This window comes from Triticum dicoccoides, chromosome 7B, assembly GCF_002162155.2.
Source record: "Triticum dicoccoides isolate Atlit2015 ecotype Zavitan chromosome 7B, WEW_v2.0, whole genome shotgun sequence".
NCBI classification, from domain to species: Eukaryota; Viridiplantae; Streptophyta; class Magnoliopsida; order Poales; family Poaceae; genus Triticum; species Triticum dicoccoides.
The window spans coordinates 544,165,607-544,179,710 of NC_041393.1; positions in this window are offsets into that span (position 1 = coordinate 544,165,607).

Below are 14,104 nucleotides of genomic sequence, written 5' to 3' on the forward strand. Positions count from 1 at the left end.
TACAATAAGTGTACAATGTTTTTATGCTATTTTCATACTAGGATCAATGACTCATAAACTGATGACCACGGCGGCCATGACGGCGTCGGCCAGCGGAACCATGCTAGAGTCAGGAGAAGAAAGCGAGCAAACAATAGCGGAGGACGAGCAGCAGGGAGTCAAGATAGGAGGGGTCATGGTCAGAGCAGCACCACGTAGGCATAGACGAGCCGGGTGGATATGCTAATTCAAATACCAAATGAGGAGGTGGTTGCATCGTTAGGGTGAGGGTTGAGAGTGAGCGGGATGGGTTTGGGGGTTGATCTGTTCAATTACGTCTGTCTGAGCGGAATAATTTCCCTAATTTAGATAATGTGGCAAATTGCATTTCATTAGAGATGGATTTATAGCAAATTGTTGGAGCGAGCTGTTCATATTTTTTCCGTCAAGTTGTATAATTTGTTGGTTAGGATAGAAGGGTAAATGCATTGGTTGGTTGCTTTAAGAGTTGACTGTATGTTACAACGTGACAATGGTTCAAGAGATATCGGATCTGCCTTCTTGTCTCGGGGGCGTCACGGGCGGCGCACACCACACTCCCCTTGATGGCGTTAGTGGGTCAGGGCGGTTGGCAGGGGACTCCTCCTTGGAGGTCCGTGGGAAAGTCCGGTATGAAGAAGAAAGGACGACATGGCGAAGGTGAGGTGGGCGTCATCTGGTTTTAAAGAGAGGACTCCAGCGAGTAATGTCCCATTACAGCGGAAAAGTGAGCAGGAAGGGGAGGGTCCGCCAGAAAGTAGGAAGGATGCGTCGTGGGGTGAAGTTTTTGTGGGGCCGTGTATTGGAGTGCCAGATAGTCTGGACAATCAAATTTCTCCCTACGTATGTGCTGGATTGGGGGACCCCTAATTGTTTGGGCGGTTGGATTTTCGGTACCCGCTAAGCGCCTGTTTGATGTTTGAACATGCCCGAGCGTATGAGGGAGAAATGAGCTTTGACCTTGGAGACGACCTTAATTATTCGTTTGATTCTTGTACATGCATTGTAGCTCGTAGCAACGCACGGGCATTTTACTAGTAACACAAAAGGCCCACAAAAGGATGTCCGTCGGAGCAACATTTTTTTTCCAGCAATGCCAATATAAACCTAAGTCACAGCCATCCCATTTTTTTTGCAATCCAAAACTAACCTTCTTTGCTGCTGCACGGATCCAAGTGTCCAAGCCAAAGCCGTATGCTTTAACCACGTACGCACTTGTCTGCAATGGTATCCATGCCTGCCTACGTGTATGTGTAGTGTGTACCAGCTAATAATGACGAAAGTTTATCCTATCTGACATAGGCATTCTGTGGTCGAGTCCATGATTCGGGCACCGAGTTCATGATGTTTTGGCTTGGGCTCATAGGCACGTGTACTGAAGGCTGAACTCAGTGACCGAATCATACAGGCCGTCGGCAGTGCACGCGGACGCCAACGGGGGTGCCGAGGTGTCACTAGAAGTCGTGGGTAGCCTCGGTGTTTTTGCGCTCAGGCGGCTGGTTGCATTCGGGCAGCCGACTGCCCGACTCGTCCCCAAACGGGGTGGGATGGCCTGATGCCTTCTGTAATTTCGGAAGTTCTGTCAGCATTGGATTTGCCTTGCTTGTATTGTGTGTTGCGTTTTTAATTTGGTTTTTGCAGTTTAACACTGTGAGTAAGTAAGTGCAGTAGTATGACGGTAAATACACGATGCGTCTCAGAAGTTTTTAACACTCGTAAATAATGCAACCGAGGTCTGAAGCACCGGATGTAGTGCCGGCACATCATTTCCTGACGAGTTTTCTCAAGTTTCACACACACCACGACGCCCCGTCCACGCCCACGATAGAGCAACTCTAACAGATCCCGCATACCGCCGACCCGCAAAACGCGTTTGTAGTTTGGAAAAAACCGCTTTTGCGCGCTGGCTCGGACCGGGGCAGTTGCAGACCCCCTAAAAGGACCCGTATAAAAGGATATTCGCGGAATATACTTTTTTACGGGTCGGCTTTTGCGGGGCCTGTTCAGACACCGCTCCGTCGAATCGGAAACAGAAAACGCTCAATTCTTGCATTTGAAATAAGTTCCTACAAATAAGTTCAAATTCAAACAACATAACACAGTTTTACGTGCAAATAAAAGCCAAGTTCAGTACGAGAAACGCAAAAGAGGGCCTTGCAAAAGTTACGACCATGTCCGGCATCATCTTGGTCGATCTTCACTCCGCGCCATTGAGTCCACCTTGAAGTTCATTGGCACCACCAAATCCACATCCGGCGCTTGTCTCAACTCCTGCACCGAAATCATCGACATTGCCACCATATGGAGCAGAGAAAACATCTCCGGAACTGTAACACGGACCGACCGACGCGACCATTCTCCTCTTCAAGATTTCTCTCCTTGCCATATCATGCCATGTTTTGGTGAGGTCGTCCATGTCATCGCGGTTCATTGACATGATCTTGTTCTCTTTGGCAAGCAACAAAGACATGGATTTGTTTTCAGTGGCGCGTGCTCTTCTCTCCTTAATGGCAGTTTTGTGGAGCCCGTCTTCCTTGAGCAATTACCACTTTTCTTGCTTCTCTTTTGCCTTCTTCTCGGCCAACTCTTTTTTGATCTTCAATGACTTCAACAACATCAACTTGTTTGACACCATGACATCAATATTCTCCCTCAAGCTCGATGCTTCTTGCTCTCTCTTCATCTTCTCCTTAGTCTTCTTGTCGCCATCGGGCTTGTTTAAATTTCTTGGGCCATCATCATTCTCATCTTCATCCATGTTTATAAGCGAGCCTCTCTTCGGCGGAGATTCTTTGTCGATCAAATTCCACTTCTCGCACTTTGGAGCAACTCCCAACAATGCTCTAGTTTGAAGAATTTGCCTTCCGAAGCTTGCATGTCTTTGTATCTATGTTGGGCAATCTTGTCCTACACAATGTGAAGAACAAAGTGATGTAATCAATTCTCATGATGCAAATATGATTATGCACAACTTGAACAAAGGCAAAACAAACTCACATAGTCGGATTTCACGGTACCACTTGGAGGTGCATTGCGTACTTGCTCCAAGCAAGCAGCCCAACGACTGCACATAGGCTTGATGTTCTCCCAACGGCCTTGAAGAGACCGAAATGTGCTAGAGTCCTATTGGGATACTTTGCTATGATGCGGAAGTACTGATCTTCGATCCTTTGCCAATATCTCTTGGCGGTTTGAGAAGTACCCGTGCATGCATCAAGAGACACCGCTCCATGCTTGGATCAAAGCTTGATCTTCCAAGATTGTGTAGTTCTTCGATCTTTGGCTTTTCCTAGATTTTTATTGCGATTGCTCAAAAGCTTCAGCTTCGATCTCGGCCAATTCGTCCTCACAACCATGATCATCCACGCCGCCCTCCGTTTCATTGTACTCGAATGCGAACGGGGCTTGATCAATGTCAATGGCATTGGTGTCCAAGAAGTTCACAAACTCGGCAGTTCCATTGTTTGAACCACCGCTATATTGAACGATAACAAGTCACGAGCTAGCAACAAATGGCAAAAACGAAAGAAAGCACCATGACCGAAGACGCATACCTTCCGGCCATTTTGTCGAACACCTCGCTTGCGGGGGGAGCATGTTGGGGAATGTAGTAATTTCAAAAAAAAATCCTACGGACACGCAAGATCATGGTGATGCATAGCAGCGAGAGGGGAGAGTGTAGTCCACGTACCCTCGTAGACCGAAAGCGGAAGCGTTAGCACAACGTGGTTGATGTAGTCGTACGTCTTCACGGTTCGACCGATCAAGCATCAAAAGCACGACACCTCCGAGTTCTTGCACACGTTCAGCTCGATGACGTCCCTCGAACTCCGATCTAGCCGAGTGTAGAGGGAGAGTTCCATCAACACGACGGCGTGGTGATGATGATGATGTTCTACCGACGCAGGGCTTCGCCTAAGCACCGCTACGATATTATCAAGGTGGAATATGGTGGAGGGGGGCACCGCACATGACTAATAGATCTCAAGGATCAATTGTTGTTGTTTAGAGGTGCCCCCTGCCCCCGTATATAAAGGAGCAAGGGGGAGGGGCGGCCGGCCAGGAGGGGGTACGCCAGGAGGAGTCCTACTCCCACCGGGAGTAGGACTCCCTCCTTTCCTTGTCCAAGTAGGAGAGGGGGAAGGAAGGGAAAGAGGGGAGGAAGGAAAGGGGGGCGCCCCCTCCTTGTCCTAATTGGACTAGAGGGGGAGGGGGGCGCGGCCTGCCCTGGCCGCCCCTCCTCTTCTCCACTTTGGGCCCATGAGGCCCATTAACCCCCCTGGAGGGGTTCTGGTAACCCCCCCGGTACTCCGGTATATATCCGATAACCCCCGGAACCATTCCGGTGTCCGGATATAGTCGTCCAATATATCAATCTTCATGTCTCGACCATTTCGAGACTCCTCATCGTGTCCGTGATCACATCCAGGACTCCGAACTATCTTCGGTAAATCAAAATACATGAACTCATAATATAACTGTCATCTAACTTTAAGCGTGCGGACCCTATGGGTTCGAGAACTATGTAGACATGACCGAGAGGGCCCAGAGATACCTCTCCGACAATCGGAGTGACAAAACCTAATCTCAAAATACGCCAACTCAACATGTACCTTTGGAGACACCTGTAGAGCTCCTTTATAATCACCCAGTTACGTTGTGACGTTTGGTAGCACACAAAGTGTTCCTCCGGTAAAACGGGAGTTGCATAATCTCATAGTTGTAGGAACATGTTTAAGTCATGGAGAAAGCAATAGCAACATACTAAACGATCAAGTGCTAAGCTAACAGAATGGGTCAAGACAATCACATCATTCTCCTAATGATGTGATCCCATTAATCAAATGACAACTCATGTCTATGGTTAGGAAACACAACCATCTTTGATTAATGAGCTAGTCAAGTAGAGCATACTAGTGACATTATGTTTGTCTATGTATTCACACATGTATTATGTTTCCGGTTAATACAATTCTAGCATGAATAATAAACATTTATCATGATATAAGGAAATAAATAATAACTTTATTATTGCCTCTAGGGAATATTTCCTTCAGTCTCCCACTTGCACTAGAGTCAATAATCTAGATTACACAATAATGATTCTAACACCCATGGAGCCTTGGTGCTGATCATGTTTTGCTCGTGGAAGAGGCTTAGTCAACGGGTCTGCAACATTCAGATCCGTATGTATCTTGCAAATCTCTATGTCTCCCACCTGGACTTGGTCTCGGATGGAATTGAAGTGTCTCTTGATGTGCTTGGTCCTCTTGTGAAATCTGGATTCCTTTGCCAAGGCAATTGCACTAGTATTGTCACAGAAGATCTTCATTGGTCCCGATGCACTAGGTATGACACCTAGATCGGATATGAACTCCTTCATCCAAACTCCTTCATTTGATGCTTCCGAAGCAGCTATGTACTCCGCTTTACATGTAGATCCCGCCACGATGCTTTGTTTAGAACTGCACCAACTGACAGCTCCACCGTTCAATATAAACAAGTATCCGGTTTGCGATTTAGAATCGCCCGGATTAGTGTCAAAGCTTGCATCGACGTAACCATTTATGACTAGCTCTTTGTCACCTCCATAAACGAGAAACATATCCTTAGTCCTTTTCGGGTATTTCAGGATATTCTTGACCACTGTCCAGTGATCCACTCCTGGATTACTTTGGTACCTTCCTGCTAAACTTATTGCTAAGCATACAACAGGTCTGGTACATAGCATTGCATACATGATAGAGCCTATGGCTGAAGCATAGGGAACATCTTTCATTTTCTCTCTATCTTCTGCTGTGGTTGGGCATTGAGTCTGACTCAACTTCACACCTTGTAATACAGGCAAGAACCCTTTCTTTGCTTGATCCATTTTGAGCTTTTTCAAAACTTTATCAAGGTATGTGCTCTGTGAAAGTCCAATCAAGCGTCTTGATCTATCTCTATAGATCTTGATGCCTAATATGTAAGCAGCTTCACCGAGGTCTTTCATTGAAAAACTTTTATTCAAGTATCCTTTTATGCTATCCAGAAATTCTATATCATTTCCAATTAACAATATGTCGTCTACATATAATATCAGAAATGCTACAGAGCTCCCAGTCACTTTCTTGTAAATACAGGCTTCTCCAAAAGTCTGTATAAAACCATATGCTTTGATCACACTATCAAAGCGTTTATTCCAACTCCGAGAGGCTTGCACCAGTCCATAAATGGATCGCTGGAGCTTGCACACTTTGTTAGCACCTTTTGGATCGACAAAACCTTCAGGTTGTATCATATACAACTCTTCTTTTAGAAATCCATTCAGGAATGCAGTTTTGACATTCATTTGCCATATTTCATAATCATAAAATGCGGCAATTGCTAACATGATTTGGACAGACTTAAGCATCGCTACGGGTGAGAAAGTCTCATCGTAGTCAACCCCTTGAACTTATCGAAAACCTTTCGCAAGAAGTCGAGCTTTGTAGACAGTAATATTACCATCAACGTCAGTCTTCTTCTTGAAGATCCATTTATTCTTGATGGCTTGCCGATCATCGGTCAAGTCAACCAAAGTCCATACTTTGTTCTCATACATGGATCCCATCTCAGATTTCATAGCCTCAAGCCATTTTGCGGAATCTGGTCTCATTGTCGCTTCCTCATAGTTCGTAGGTTCGCCATGGTCAAGTAACATGACCTCCAGAATAGGATTACCGTACCACTCAGGTGCGGATCTTACTCTGGTTGACCTACGAGGTTCGGTAGTAACTTGATCTGAAGTTTCATGATCAATATCATTAGCTTCCTCACTAATTGGTGTAGTTGTCATAGGAACCAACTTCTGTGATGAACTACTTTCCAATAAGGGAGCAGGTACAGTTACCTCATCAAGTTCTACTTTCCTCCCACTCACTTTTTTCGAGAGAAATTCCTTCTCTAGAAAGGATCCGAATTTAGCAACAAAAGTCTTGCCTTCAGATCTGTGATAGAAGGTGTACCCAATAGTCTACTTTGGGTATCCTATGAAGACACATTTCTCCGATTTGGGTTCGAGCTTATCTGGTTGAAATTTCTTCACATAAGCATCGCAGCCCCAAACTTTAAGAAATGACAACTTTGGTTTCTTGCCAAACCACAGTTCATAAGGCGTCGTCTCAACGGATTATGATGGTTCCCTATCTAACATGAATGCGGCCGTCTCTAAAGCATAACCCCAAAACAATAGCGGTAAATCAGTAAGAGACATCATAGATCGCACCATATCTAGTAAAGTGCGATTACGACGTTCGGACACACCATTACGTTGTGGTGTTCCGGGTGGCGTGAGTTGCAAAACTATTCCGCATTGTTTCAAATGTAAACCAAACTCGTAACTCAAATATTCTCCTCCACGATCAGATCATAGAAACTTTATTTTCTTGTTACGATGATTTTCCACTTCACTCTGAAATTCTTTGAACTTTTCAAATGTTTCAGACTTATGTTTCATTAAATAGATATACCCATATCTGCTTAAATCATCTATGAAGGTGAGAAAATAACGATACACGCCTCGAGCCTCAATGTTCATTGGACCACATACATCAGTATGTATGATTTCCAACAAATCTGTTGCTAGCTCCATAGTTCCGGAGAACGGCGTTTTAGTCATCTTGCCCATGAGGCACGGTTCGCAAGTACCAAGTGATTCATAATCAAGTAATTCCATTAGTCCATCAGTATGGAGTTTCTTCATGCGCTTTATACCAATATGACCCAAACGGCAGTGCCACAAATAAGTTGCACTATCATTATCAACTCTGCATCTTTTGGTTTCAACATTATGAATATGTGTATCACTACTATCGAGATTTAGTAAAAATAGACCACTTTCCAAGGGTGCATGACCATAAAAGATATTACTCATATAAATAGAACTACCATTATTCTCTGATTTAAATGAATAACCATCTTGCATCAAACAAGATCCAGATATATTGTCCATGCTTAACGTTGGCACCAACTAACAATTATTTAGGACTAAAACTAATCCCGAAGGTAGATGTAGAGGTAGCGTGCTGACCGCGATCACATCGACTTTGGAACCATTTCCCACGCGCATTGTCACCTCGTCCTTAGCCAATCTTCGCTTAATCCATAGTCCTTGTTTCGAGTTGCAAATATTAGCAACAAAACCAGTATCAAATACCCATCCTTCTTATCCGCCAAATACTTGGGGCAGTTCCGCTTCCAGTGACAAGTCTGTTTGCAGTAGAAGCACTCAGTCTCAGGCTTAGGTCCAGATTTGGGTTTCTTCTCTTGAGCAGCAACTTGTTTGCTGTTCTTCTTGAAGTTCCCCTTCTTCTTCCCTTTACCCTTTTTCTTGAAACTGGTGGTCTTATTGACCATCAACACTTGATACTCCTTTTTGATTTCTACCTCCACAACTTTTAGCATTGCGAAGAGCTCGGGAATAGTCTTGTCCATCCCTTGCATAATATAGTTCATCACGAAGCTCTTGTAGCTTGGTGGCAGTGATTGAAGAATTCTGTCAATGACACTATCATCAGGAAGATTAAATCCCAGTTGAATCAAGTGATTATTATACCCAGACATTTTGAGTATATGTTCACTAACAGAACTATTCTCTTCCATCTTGCAGCTATAGAACTTATTGGAGTTCATATCTCTCAATCCGGGCATTTGCTTGAAATATCAACTTCAACTCCTGGAACATTTCATATGCTCCACGAAGTTCAGAATGTCGTTGAAGTCCCGGTTCTAAGCTGTAAAGCATGGCACACTGAACTATCGAGTAGTCATCAGCTTTGCTCTGCCAGACGTTTTTAACGTCGTCAGTTGCATCTACAGCAGGCCCGGCACCCAGCGGTGCTTCCAGGACGTAATTCTTCTGTGCAGCAATGAGGATAATCCTCAAGTTACGGACCCAGTCCGTGTAATTGCTACCATCATCTTTCAACTTAGCTTTCTCAAGGAACGCATTAAAATTCAACGGAACAACAACACGAGCCATCTATCTACAACAAATATAGACAAGCAAAATACTATCAGGTACTAAGTTCATGATAAATTTAAGTTTAATTAATCATATTACTTAAGAACTCCCACTTAGATAGACATCCCTCTAATCATCTAAGTGATCACGTGATCCAAATCAACTAAACCATGTCCGATCATCACGTGAGATGGAGTAGTTTTCAATGGTGAACATCACTATGTTGATCATATCTACTATATGATTCACACTCGACCTTTCGGTCTCAGTGTTCCGAGGCCATATCTGTATATGCTAGGCTCGTCAAGTTTAACCTGAGTATTCCGCGTGTGCAACTGTTTTGCACCCGTTGTATTTGAACGTAGAGCTTATCACACCCGATCATCACGTGGTGTCTCAGCACAAAGAACTTTCACAACGGTGCATACTCAGGGAGAACACTTATACCTTGAAATTTAGTGAGAGATCATCTTATAATGCTACCTTCAATCAAAGCAAAATAAGATGCATAAAGCATAAACATCACATGCAATCAATATAAGTGATATGATATGGCCATCATCATTTTGTGCTTGTGATCACCATCTCCGAAGCACTGTCATGATCACCATCGTCATCGGCACGACACCTTGATCTTCATCGTAGGATCGTTGTCGTTTCGCCACCTATTGCTTCTACGACTATCGCTACCACTTAGTGTTAAGGTAAAGCAAATACAGGGTGATTACACTGCATACAATAAAGCGACAACCATATGGCTCCTGCCAGTTGCCGATAACTCGGTTACAAAACATGATCATCTCATACAATAAAATATAGCATCACGTCTTGACCATATCACATCACAACATGCCCTGCAAAAACAAGTTAGACATCCTATACTTTGTTGTTGCAAGTTTTATGTGGCTGCTACGGGCTAAGCAAGAACCGTTCTTACCTACGCATCAAAACCACAATGATAGTTCGTCAAGTTAGTGTTGTTTTAACCTTCTCAAGGACCGGGCGTAGCCACACTCGGTTCAAATAAAGTGGGAGAAACTGACACCCGTCAGCCACCTATGTGCAAAGCACGTCGGTAGAACCAGTCTCGCCTAAGCGTATGCGTAATGTCGGTCCGGGCCGCTTCATCCAACAATACCGCCGAACCAAAGTATGACATGCTGGTAAGCAGTATGACTTGTATCGCCCACAACTCACTTGTGTTCTACTCGTGCATATAACATCTACGGATAAAACCAGGCTCGGATGCCACTGTTGGGGAATGTAGTAATTTCAAAAAAGAATCCTACGCACATGCAAGATCATGGCGATGCATAGCAATGACAGGGGAGAGTGTAGTTCACGTACCCTCGTAGACCGAAAGCGGAAGCGTTAGCACAACGCGGTTGATGTAGTCGTACGTCTTCACAGCCCGACCGATCAAGCACCGAAAGCACGGCACCTCCGAGTTCTTGCACACGTTCAGCTCGATGACGTCCCTCGAACTCCGATCCAGCCGAGTGTCGAGGGAGAGTTCCGTCAGCACGACGGCGTGGTGACTGATACGTCTCCAACTTATCTATAATTTTTGATTGTTCCATGCTATTATATTACCCGTTTTGGATGTTTATGGGCTTTACTTTATACTTTTATATCATTTTTGGGACTAACCTACTAACCGGAGGCCCAACCCATATTGTTGTTTTCTTGCCTATTTCAGTGTTTCGAAGAAAAGGAATATCAAATAGAGTCCAAACGGAATGAAACCTTCGGAGAAGTTATTTTTTGAACGAACGTGACCCAGGAAACTTGGAGTGCAAGCCGGCGAAGCATCGAGGAAGCCATAAGATAGGGGGCGCGCCCACCCCCTGGGCGCGCCCTCCACTCTCGTGGGCCCCTCGAGGCTCCCCCGACTGACTTCTTTCGCCTATATAAGTCCACGTACCCTAAAAACATCGAAACAGAAGATAGATCGGGAGTTCTGCCGCTGCAAGCCCCTGTAGCCACCAAAAACCTCTCGGGAGCCCGTTCCGGCACCCTGCCAGAGGGGGAACCCATCACCGGTGGCCATCTTCATCCTCCCGACGCTCTCCATGACGAGGAGGGAGTAGTTCACCCTCGAGGCTGAGGGTATGTACCAGTAGCTATGTGTTAGATCTCTCTCTCTCTCTTTCATGTTCTCTCTATGGCATGATCTTGATGTATCGCGAGCTTTGCTATTATAGTTGGATCTTATGATGTTTCTCCCCCTCTACTCTCTTGTGACGAATTGAGTTTTCCTCTTGAAGTTATCTTATCGGATTGAGTCTTTAATAATTTGAGAACACTTGATGTATGTCTTGCCGTGCTTATCTGTGGTGACAATGGGATATCATGTGCCACTTGATGTATGTTTTGGTGACCAACTTGCGGGTTCCTCCCATGAACCTATGCATAGGGGTTGGCACACGTTTTCGTCTTGACTCTCCAGTAGAAACTTTGGGGCACTCTTTGAAGTACTTTGTGTTGGTTGAATAGATGAATCTGAGATTGTGTGATGCATATCGTATAATCATGCCCACGGATACTTGAGGTGACAATGGAGTATCTAGGTGACATTAGGGTTTTGGTTTATTTGTGTCTTAAGGTGTTATTCTAGTACGAACTCTTGAATAGATTGATCCGAAAGAATAACTTTGAGGTGGTTTCGTACCCTACCATAATCTCTTTGTTTGTTCTCCGCTATTAGTGGCTTTGGAGTGACCCTTTGTTGCATGTTGAGGGATTGTTATATGATCTATCTATGTTATTATTGTCGAGAGAACTTGCACTAGTGAAAGTATGAACCTTAGGCCTTGTTTCCTATCATTGCAATACCGTTTATGCTCACTTTTACCACTTGTTACCTTGCTGTTTTTATGTTTTCAGATTAAAAATACCTATATCTACCACCCATATTGCATTTGTATCATCATCTCTTCGCCGAACTAGTGCACCTATACAATCTACCATTGTATTGGGTGTGTTGGGGACACAAGAGACTCTTTGTTATTTGGTTGCGGGGTTGTTTGAGAGAGACCATCTTCATCCTACGCCTCCCACAGATTGATAAACCTTAGGTCATCCACTTGAGGGAAATTTGCTAATGTCCTACAAACATGTGCACTTGCAGGCCCAACAACGTCTACAAGAAGAAGGTTGTGTATTTGACATCAAGCTCTTTTCTGGCGCCGTTGCCGGGGAGGTGAGTGCTTGAAGGTATATCTTTAGATCTTGCAATCGAATCTTTTTGTTTCTTGTTTTATCACTAGTTTAGTTTATAAAAGAAAACTACCAAAAAATAAGCTTGGGGGAATTGAGTTTGTCTCATACGCTTCATCTTTTTAATGTCTTCCGTGAAAATAAGGATTCCGATAATTGTGCTCAATTGCTAGAGGAAGAATGCATTAGAATGTTTGGCACTAAATATTTGAATGATGAGCATGATTGCAATGTTGTTAGTATGAATTCCTTGAATATCCATGATGCTAATGATATGCAAAGCCACAAGCTTGGGGAAGCTATGTTTGATGAAGATGATATTTTTTGTCCCCCAAGTTTTGATGAGCAAATTTATTATGATGAAAGCATGCCTCCTATTTATAATGATTATACTGATGAAAGTGGGTTTGGAAGAGTGTCAACTTTAGGAAGTAATGATCCCACTATTTTGGAGGATGTTGAATCTTATTGTGATGAATATGAAAGTGGATTTGGAAGAGTGTCAACTTTATTTAGTGATGATTCCACTATTTCGAAAGAGGTTCCAATTGATTATGAGAACAAAGTTGCTATCTATGATGATTATTGTGATGACTTGTATGCTATTAAAAATAATGATAACCATGAAACTTTTCATCATGGTTTTAGTTTTCAGTTGGATTATGCCTCACATGATAATTATTTTGTTGAGTTTGCTCCCACTACTATTCATGAGAAGAAATTTGCTTATGTGGAGAGTAGTAAATTTTCTATGCTTGTAGATCATGAAAAGTATGTTTTAGGTGATGGTTATATTGTTGAATTCATTCTGTTGGGGAACGTTGCAGAAAATAAAAAATTTCCTACGGTTTCACCAAAATCCATCTATGAGTTCATCTAAGCAACGAGTCATGGGAGAGAGATTGCATCTACATACAACTTTGTAGATCGCGTGCGGAAGCGTTCAAAAGAATGGGGTTGAAGTAGTCGTTCTCGTCGTGATCCTATCACCAGAGATCCTAGCGCCGAACGGACGGCACCTCCGCGTTCAACACACGTACGGTCTGCGTGATGTCTCCTCCGTCTTGATCCAGCAAGGGGGAAGGAGAGGTTGATGATGATCCAGCAGCACGGCGGCGTGGTGGTGGATGCAGCAGAACTCCGGCAGGGCTTCGCCAAGCTGCTACGGGAGGAGGACGAGGTGTAGCAGGGGGAGGGAGGCGCCAAGACTTGGGGTGCGGCTGCCCTCCCTCCCCCCTCCTTTATATAGGCCCCCAGGGGGGGCGCCAGCCCTGGGAGCTCAATCTCCCAAGGGGGGCAGCGGCCAAGGGGGGTGGAGTGCCCCCCAAGGCAAGTGGTGCCCCCCCACCTAGGGTTTCCAACCCTAGGCGCAGGGGGCCCAAGGGGGGGGGGACGCACCAGCCCACTAGGGGCTGGTTCCCCTCCCACTTCAGCCCACGGGGCCCTCCGGGATAGGTGGCCCCACCCGGTGGACCCCCGGGACCCTTCCGATGGTCCCGGTACAATACCGGGTGACCCCGAAACTTTCCCGATGGCCGAAACAGCACTTCCTATATAGTTTTCTTTACCTCCGGACCATTCTGGAACTCCTCGTGACGTCCGAGATCTCATCCGGGACTCCGAACAACATTCGGTTTGCTGCATACTCATATTCATACAACCCTAGCGTCACCAAACCTTAAGTGTGTAGACCCTACGGGTTCGGGAGACATGCAGACATGACCGAGACGGCTCTCCGGTCAATAACCAACAGCGGGATCTAGATACCCATGTTGGCTCCCACATACTCCTCGATGATCTCATCGGATGAACCACGATGTCGAGGGTTCAAGCAACCCCGTATACTATTCCCTTTGTCAGACGGTATGTTACTTGCCCGAGACT